Source organism: Pygocentrus nattereri, chromosome 21 (assembly GCF_015220715.1).
Source record: "Pygocentrus nattereri isolate fPygNat1 chromosome 21, fPygNat1.pri, whole genome shotgun sequence".
NCBI lineage: Eukaryota > Metazoa > Chordata > Actinopteri > Characiformes > Serrasalmidae > Pygocentrus > Pygocentrus nattereri.
In genome coordinates, this window is record NC_051231.1 from 19,087,771 (window position 1) to 19,097,008 (window position 9,238).

Here is a 9,238-nt window from a genome sequence, read left to right on the forward strand (position 1 = left end):
TTACCCATTGACCGTGTTTGGGAAGGCATGCTAATTTCCAATTAAATAGAATGAGGCAACAGGCCAGTAGAGATTTAAATGCTATTGCATCAGCTTGGGCAGATGACCTTGCCACCTCATCTGTAGCCACACCAAAGATAGTAATTTCAAGGCAAGGGTCAACTTATCTGTTACAGATATATGAAAATGTCTCAAAGATAGAAAAGCAAAATTCCATCAACTTTGGGCATTCCCAAAACATATGAAACAAGTTTTGGGGCCTGATGGCATTGAGGGCAGTTTGGATTTACATCTGGGTATATTTTCACAAGCTTGCTCCTAGAGAGATGGAGCCTATGAAATGTTTTAAATTGAAGCAATCCATGTCTTATGCATATAGAGGTTGAATGTATCCTCATGACAGCCGATTGCCAGCATTCCTCTGAGAGCTCATAACCGAAATCCTTGCTCCAAGCTGCACTGATGAGATCGAGTGTTGGGTGCACAATCATCTGAATGTCTACTCACAACTCCCTTTTGACATGCATCCCTTTCTAACCATTCAGCTATCACACTATTATGCAGGAGTGATGGAAAAAAAGGAAAAATTCTTCCTAACAAAATCGCGAATCTGCAAATATCGAAAGAAGTGTGAGCCAGGAATGTTATACTCTCTACGTAATTGCTCAAAGGACATAAACACACCATCTTTATACAGGTCCTTTATCTGCATCAAACCATTATTAGCCCAGAGCTTAAATGTTGAATCTATGAGTGGGGGGGGGGAATTAAGTTAGCTGTGAATGGAAGAGATGGCAAAGTTTGTCTAAGTTTCCTGACATGACAAGTGAGTTTCATTGCACTGCACAGTGTCTCTCGCCTTTTTACAGCGTTTGGGCATTTCTGGCTTGCTGTAACTGCATGTTCAGGCTGTTTGAGTGTATAGAACGTCGGTTTCATAATTCACTGTGCAGTTTTCTGACATGACAAGTGAGTTTCATGCCAGAAATGTCTGTTTATAATAATACCAAAGTTTGCAAGTTAACAGCTCACTGCACAAGTCTGTCCCCTTATTACAGTCCCCTGGTGTGTGGTCTCCTTCGAATCTGGTCCCAATTTAGATCTACTTTTAGACTTAAAGCAAAACACATTGTATGACATGGACAACTAAATTGTTAACTTGGCTAAATAAAGCAGTACAATAATGAAACCGTCGTTCTAAGCACTCAGAAAGCCTGCTTGAGGCGATTCCTGCACTCCAGAAGCGCCAAAACCCTGTAAAAAGGCCAGAGACGCTATACAGTGAGCTGTTAACTTGCAAACTTTGGTATTATAATAAACAGACATTTGTGGCATGAAACTCACTTGTCATGTCAGAAAACTGAAAGCAAAAAACATTTTATGACATGGACAACTAATTCGTTAACTTGGCTAAATAAAGCAGTACAATAATGAAACCATCGTTCTAAGCACTCAGAAAGCCTGAGGAGGCGATTCCTGCACTCCAGAAGCGCCCAAACGCTGTAAAAAGGCGAGAGACACTGTGCAGTGCAATGAAACTCACTTGTCACGTCAGAAAACTTAAAGCAAAACACATTTTCTGACATGGACAACTAAATCGTTAAATTGGAGAAATAAAGCAGTACAATAATGAAACCATCGTTCTAAGCACTCAGAAAGCCTGCTGAGGCGATTCCTGCACTCCAGAAGCACCAAAACGCTGTATTAAGCGAGAGACGTTGTGCAGTGAGCTGTTAACTTGCAAACTTTGCTATTATTATAAACAGACATTTGTGGCATGAAACTCACTTGTCATGTGAGAAAACTGAAAGCAAAACACATTTTATGACATGGACAACTAATTCGTTAACTTGGGTAAATAAAGCAGTATGTGGTGAATTTGACCTTATTAATTCTATAGTCGTAACATTATTTTCTATCATATTGGTTATTAGACTGTGTAGATTCTGGTTGAGTTTATCCTGTGGGCCTCTGACTGAAATATGGTGGAGCTGATTCAGGAGGCAGCTGCACAGGATGGGCCCCCCTGAATGTAAACAATGCTATATATTAGACTGGGGCTACTCTGGACAATAACGTATGTTTATACCAAATTTGGCTAAAGAAGATCCATACATCGAAATTGAGGACAGAAACCAGATGGCCACACCGGTATAAAACCTGGAGTTGTAAACGGACGTGTCAGAGAATTTTGGCTTTTCTCTCCAAGCTCTTTCGCGAAGGCTTGTCTGTGACTTCGACCTCTCAATGCTAATAAACATCTTTATATGCAAGAGACGAGTGTCACCGAAGAGTTTGTTCCTACACCTTTACAGCATCGCAACTAAAGAAACCACAAGAATTTGGCGTCATGAACAGGATGAAGAGTGAAGTGACAAGAATTTGGCGTCACGAACTTCGGACGTGTTGTCACTGGCAGATGCAGACGACCGCTTCAGCGCATCTACCTTCGCTCCTATTGTCAACAGAAAAGGGTGAGTTTTTCTCACGTGTGAGCGCTGGTCCATTCGGTGAGGCTGTGTTGTTCTGTTGTGCTGTTTGGTCGCACCGTTAAGGAGCTTTGTGTGGGTGTGCCATGCTGTCTTGGTTGTGGGTTTGCCTCTTCGTTCTAAATTTTGTTTTGTTGCGTTGTAATATGCCGCAACAGGGGGGAGTATGGTAGAATAAAGGGAAAAAGAGTAGAAAAGAGTAAACAGAGTTAAGAAGAAGTTAATACCCTAGGAGTAACACTAGAAGTGGGATTGATTGACACCATGCAAGCGTAACGTAGATTAGGGTACTTTTTATCTCGTTAACAGTAAGTCATGTGTTTTCCATTCGCCACAGTGTGAAACTTGGGCCTTGAGGAATAAGTGTAATAGTCTAAATTTGGGGGAAATAGAGAAAAGTGAAGGAACAAAGAGAAGAAGTAGAGTGAAGTGTAAAAAGGAAAAAGTGTTAAGAGAAATAAGGAAAGGAAAAGAGTAAAGGAAAAGGGGCCGCAAATGGGGAAAGAAAGCCCTCTTGTAAGAGGCTGCAATAGGCAGGCCGATAAAAACCTTGATTATTATTAGTTGATGTCAAGGTCAGTTTTATAATGAGTTTATAAAACTGGAGGTTAAAGTTGCAAATCCGGCGTAGAAAGAAGCCCCTCGCCTGTAGTTGGCCACTCGGGATGGATGCTGTCTTGTCGTTAGGATAACTTTGTCTCAAAGGTAGCATAAATTTTAAGTTTTTAAAGGATAAGGAAAATAAAGGGAATGCGGCCATAACGCATGCGTCTAGGGTATGAATGAATGGGAAATGATCAGTCCCTGTGTGAGAGAATTTTATGTTGAATTTGTATGTGTTTTGATGAAATAGTCTGTGTGTGTTGTGAAAAAAAAAAACTAGTTATTCTTTCTCTTTCTCTCTCTCTGTCTGTGAAAAGGGGGGCCAGTTGACCTGTGTGTGTGTGTTCAGAGCAGGACGCTCTGTCTGTGTGTGGGCTAAGCGCCCCTCCTTTGTTTCTTTCTCAGTGTGAGCGCTGCTTGTATTGTTGAAACTTTATGAGCCTCCAAGGGGACAGTTTAGAATTTGTAAATGTGTACTTTATGAACATGAATAAATCTATGAGCCTTTGTAGGGGATTTGATAGAAATAAATTTATGAGCCTCTTATAAGGAGGACATAGTGAGATTAAAGTTTATAAGCCCCACAAAGGACGTATTAGGAGTTTTCATGAGCCCTCAGGAGCCCTTTTATTGTTTAGGGTAAATGAGGAGAGTATTTGTTAATAAATTAGGAATAAAAACCATGAGCTTTCAAGGGGTTTTGATAGAAAATGAGCCTTTTTGAAAGGACACGTAAGTTAAGTGATCCCTATAAGCCCCTGAGAAAGACTATTTAAAATAGGGTATATATGTTTGTTTGCTGGTTAGTAGGAGAGTATTTGCTAATATAGGTGAAAATAGTATTGGACTGGTGCTGGGTCGGTCTGTTGTCTGTGTTCGTGCCTGGTCATCTCTTCATGGGCTTTTTCTATTCTGGGGTGCTGTGCTGTGTGGCTTTTGTGTCTCTCTCGACCTGATTAGGGTGACTCTGAAACTGCAGAAATCTTAAGACAGTCTCAAGACTGAGTGAGTCCGACTCCGGTTAGTGCACGGCCGGACCGGTTCTCAATATACTCAGGATTTGAGTACGGTCTCCATGGGAATGGTCCCAGGGGGTTCCGATGCTGGGGTTACTGTACTTGGACTGGTCATTTTTGAGTATGCTCTGAGGGTGAGCACTGAAAAGTGGCCCCTGAGAGTTCAAATTTGATTTTGCTCGGGGCTTGGTGCTATTCTGCAGTCACTCTCTGTCATGCTGTCAGGGGGGCAAGCGGGCTTCATGGTGGGTGCCGCTGAGTGGGGAAGTTCTGGAGAGTATGTTCAGGTGTGGATGCAGGAGTGGACAGACCTTTGTACAAGCTCCAAAAGTTTAAAATATATCTTAGGGTTAAAAGAGGAGATTTGAGCACTATTAGAGTCATGATGAGGGTACAAAACAGTCAGAAGAGAATGCAGAACAATGTGAAGAAGTCGAAATGCATAAAGATTTCCAGAGTCAAATTTCAGAAGGTGAGATTGTCTATGGGGTGGAAGATGTTGATGATGTTGTGTACATTTCTGATGATGCCAGAAGTGGCACTGCAGTTAATGGACAGGAAAGAAGGTTTGGTGACATTGACTTCCAATATGTCCCAGAACCAGCAGAACCTATTTCACTGGAGTGTGAAGCGTCAAAGGCCACAAAGGGCAGTAACTCAGCTGCAGGAGCATCAGGGGGTTCAGTTAGAAGGAGGAGTCCAAGGCCAGTTCGGAAAAGAGTTAGACCCAAACGGTACGAGAATTGAGGGAGAATGGATTTTAGATAGTATAACTCTGCTAAATGAGTCATATTCAACTACAGCAGCTTCTCAGATAATTTTGACAACACCAGATCCTTTAAAGACGGTAGTTAGAGCTAAAATAGGAAGAGGGGTTTATCTTCCCTGTCGATGTGAGAGATTTAATGTTGGAGGTAATAATCCTCCTCAGTGGAGAAATAGTCGTGGTGAAGATGTGCTGTTAGAGGAACCTGAAGTTGATGCAGTTTCTCATGATAAGAGGAAGTATCTTTTATATAATGCCATGAGGTGGTTCAAAGTTAAGAATGATTGTTCGCTTTTTGTGCGTAATGTCACGTGGGAAGATCAGGGAGAATATACATGTACTTATTTCAACCAACATTTTAAGTTTGTGCCATCTGGTAAGGGGTGGAGAGAAGGCTACATAACTCATAAGGTGGTAGTTGTGTTAAAAGATGTGAGTCCTACTGGAGTACTTACAGCTGTGAAGAGTGTTCAGGGGGAATTACTTACAGCAACTACTCCGAGGGTGAATAATACACAGATGAGGGTTACTACTTTAGCTCCGGAAATAACTAAGAGTGTTAATACATCAATACAGACTACTACTTTAGCTATGTCTCTGAAGGGGTTGAATGTTACTATAGCAATGGTGACAGCCTCTACTATTGTCACTTCAGGAAACATTACAAGTGAAGATAGGACAAGGCTAATTTTGGCTAATGAAACAGAGACAACATCTTTGTTGCCTATGAACTCTGTAAATGTGACACAGACATTTGATATGACATCATTAAAATTTAAAGAGGGGGTAAATGTAACTCAGAAGTCTATGCTAAAGATAGAGTCTAGTGTGAAGACTAGTAATGAGACTTTTGAAATTAGAGAACCAATGGTGGATGATGAGTTTTTTGATCCTGATTGGATATCAGAAGATATGATTGGCCGTTATCGTGCATTACAGAAGAGAGAAGCTAAGTGGAAAGCATATGGATTTGATTCCTCAGCAATGAAAATAGCAGACCCATTTGCGGGGAGAAATTTATGGTTTCAGCAGTTGAGTCATTCTGTGAGATCAGTGAGTAAAGTGGATGGTCCATGTATAGTGAAGATTCCAGCACCAGGTTCATGGTCTTTAATTTTAGAAGCGGTGCCGGAACCATTAGCTACCAAATGTCAATATTATGTAGTATCGTGGATGTTATACCATCAACGCTCGCCACAAAATAGATGGATGGCTATATCATCGAATTTGTTTAGACCTCAGTTAGAATGTGCTTGGTTAAGTAACTTGCCATACATAAATTTACTTGATCAGCATGAGGATGTGACGACGGCGATTCCTGATGCAATAGAGGTGAAACCAGTGCAGGCTGACAAGTGTTTTTGCTCAAATAACACTCGTGGAGGTCCAGGGGTGTTTATGGGAATATCAGAGTGTAAGACTTATATGATGACTTTGGGTGATCGTACAAAGTATCCTTGGGAAAACTTATATGAAGTGGTTTTTCATTTACCAAAGCGAAAGTCGAGTGTAACTTTAATGGTAAGGAATCAAATTTCACCAGGAAATGTAACTATTGGGAATTTATATATGCAATATAGATGCATTGAAACATATAAGAGATGCATTTGGTCCTTCTGAGGGAGCTGGATGGTCAGCTAATGCTTGGTTGTTAGAGAAGTTGGGTCCGTTGGGGTCAGCTATGGTTCAGGTTTTGATAGCAGTGGTTCTATCATTGTGTGCAATGTTTTGTTTTTGTACGCTGATATTGACCTGTGCGAAAGCTATGATATTGAGATGGGTAGGAGTTGTGATGCCAGGGGAAAAAGGTAAGTTGTCAGTCTTACAGATGACTGATATAGAAGAGGAAGAAGTGATAACTCCTAAATTGATGGATAAATATTCAATTTGAGTATTGAGCTTATTATAATCTTGACATTTATTCTTGTCTTTTGTCATTATGTAATGGGATAATTAATTTCCATTTATTTGATTTATATTAACTAATGTATTAATCAATATATTACTGTATGTCAGTGGTTTTGCAAAAAGATACTGGCTGGTGCTTTCTTTCTTTCCTCTAGTATGAGAGAAAAAAGGGGGGAAAGGCCTCTGGGAATGTTGAAGGAACTTGTCCCGACAGAGAAAATAAAGTGGACTGGAGGATGTTCCTATTCACGACATCATTGACACCACGATGCTGTGATGGACTGTCCAGAGTCAAGGAGGAGCTTCAGTGTGACATATTCTTATGTTTATGTATACCTTTACAAGTATATGTTTGTGTTCCATTATGTTATAATTATTTATTGTACCTGTTTGAAGAATAATGTTTCTGTTATGGTGTAAGTACATTGGGACCTCAGATGTTTTTTCTTTTCTCGATGGCTAGGGATATGGTTGTTAGGCAGGGATAGGTCTGCTGGAAAGTCCGATGGGTCGACCAGCTGGAAGGTGGACATTTTTGATTTTATTTTCTGAGGTTCCAAATGTATTTGCCAATTACATTTTAAGTGATTTGTTATCATCCTTTTAAGATTGACATGGAGTACAATAGGTGGTTGCTCAGGGCAGGAGGACCGCGAGAGACTTTTTCCTGTCTAGATTGTTTGATGGACATTTAAGAAAGAAAGCTGCCTGACAGGTTTTTCGTTCTCGCACTCCATGTACTTAAAGTATGCTAGTAAGAGCCTTTCCTTGGTTTTTTGAGATGTAAATGTCCCAAAAAAGGGGGGAACTGTGGTGAATTTGACCTTATTAATTCTATAGTCGTAACATTATTTTCTATCATATTGGTTATTAGACTGTGTAGATTCTGGTTGAGTTTATCCTGTGGGCCTCTGACTGAAATATGGTGGAGCTGATTCAGGAGGCAGCTGCACAGGATGGGCCCCCCTGAATGTAAACAATGCTATATATTAGACTGGGGCTACTCTGGACAATAACGTATGTTTATACCAAATTAGGCTAAAGAAGATCCATACATCGAAATTGAGGACAGAAACCAGATGGCCACATCGGTATAAAACCTGGAGTTGTAAACGGACGTGTCAGAGAATTTTGGCTTTTCTCTCCAAGCTCTTTCGGAAAGGCTTGTCTGTGACTTCGACCTCTTAATGCTAATAAACATCTTTATATGCAAGAGACGAGTGTCACCGAAGAGTTTGTTCCTACACCTTTACAGCATCGCAACTAAAGAAACCACAAGTACAATAATGAAACCGTCATTCTAAGCCCTCAGAAAGCCTGCTGAGGTGATTCCTGCACTCCAGAAGCGCTAAAACGCTGTAATAAGGGGAGAGACGTTGTGAAGTGAGCTGTTAACTTGCAAACTTTGCTATTATTATAAACAGACATTTCTGGCTTGAAACTCACTTGTCACGTCAGAAAACTTAAAACAAAACACATTTTATGACATGGACAACTAATTCGTTAACTTGGCTAAATAAAGCAGTACAATAATGAAACCGTCGTTCTAAGCACTCAGAAAGCCTGCTGAGGCGATTCCTGCACTCCAGAAGCGCCAAAACGCTGTAATAAGGGGAGAGACGTTGTGCAGTGAGCTGTTAACTTGCAAACTTTGCTATTATTATAAACAGACATTTCTGGCTTGAAACTCACTTCTCATGTCAGAATACTGAAAGCAAAACACATTTTATGACATGGACAACTAATTCGTTAACTTGGCTAAATAAAGCAGTACAATAATGAAACCGTCGTTCTAAGCACTCAGAAAGCCTGCTGAGGCGATTCATGCACTCCAGAAGCGCCAAAACGCTGTAATAAGGGGAGAGACGTTGTGCAGTGAGCTGTTAACTTGCAAACTTTGCTATTATTATAAACAGACATTTCTGGCTTGAAACTCACTTCTCATGTCAGAATACTGAAAGCAAAACACATTTTATGACATGGACAACTAATTCGTTAACTTGGCTAAATAAAGCAGTACAATAATGAAACCGTCGTTCTAAGCACTCAGAAAGCCTGCTGAGGCGATTCATGCACTCCAGAAGCGCCAAAACGCTGTAATAAGGGGAGAGACGTTGTGCAGTGAGCTGTTAACTTGCAAACTTTGCTATTATTATAAACAGACATTTCTGGCTTGAAACTCACTTCTCATGTCAGAATACTGAAAGCAAAACACATTTTATGACATGGACAACTAATTCGTTAACTTGGCTAAATAAAGCAGTACAATAATGAAACCGTCGTTCTAAGCACTCAGAAAGCCTGCTGAGGCGATTCATGCACTCCAGAAGCGCCAAAACGCTGTAATAAGGGGAGAGACGTTGTGCAGTGAGCTGTTAACTTGCAAACTTTGCTATTATTATAAACAGACATTTCTGGCTTGAAACTCACTTCTCATGTCAGAATACTGAAAGCAA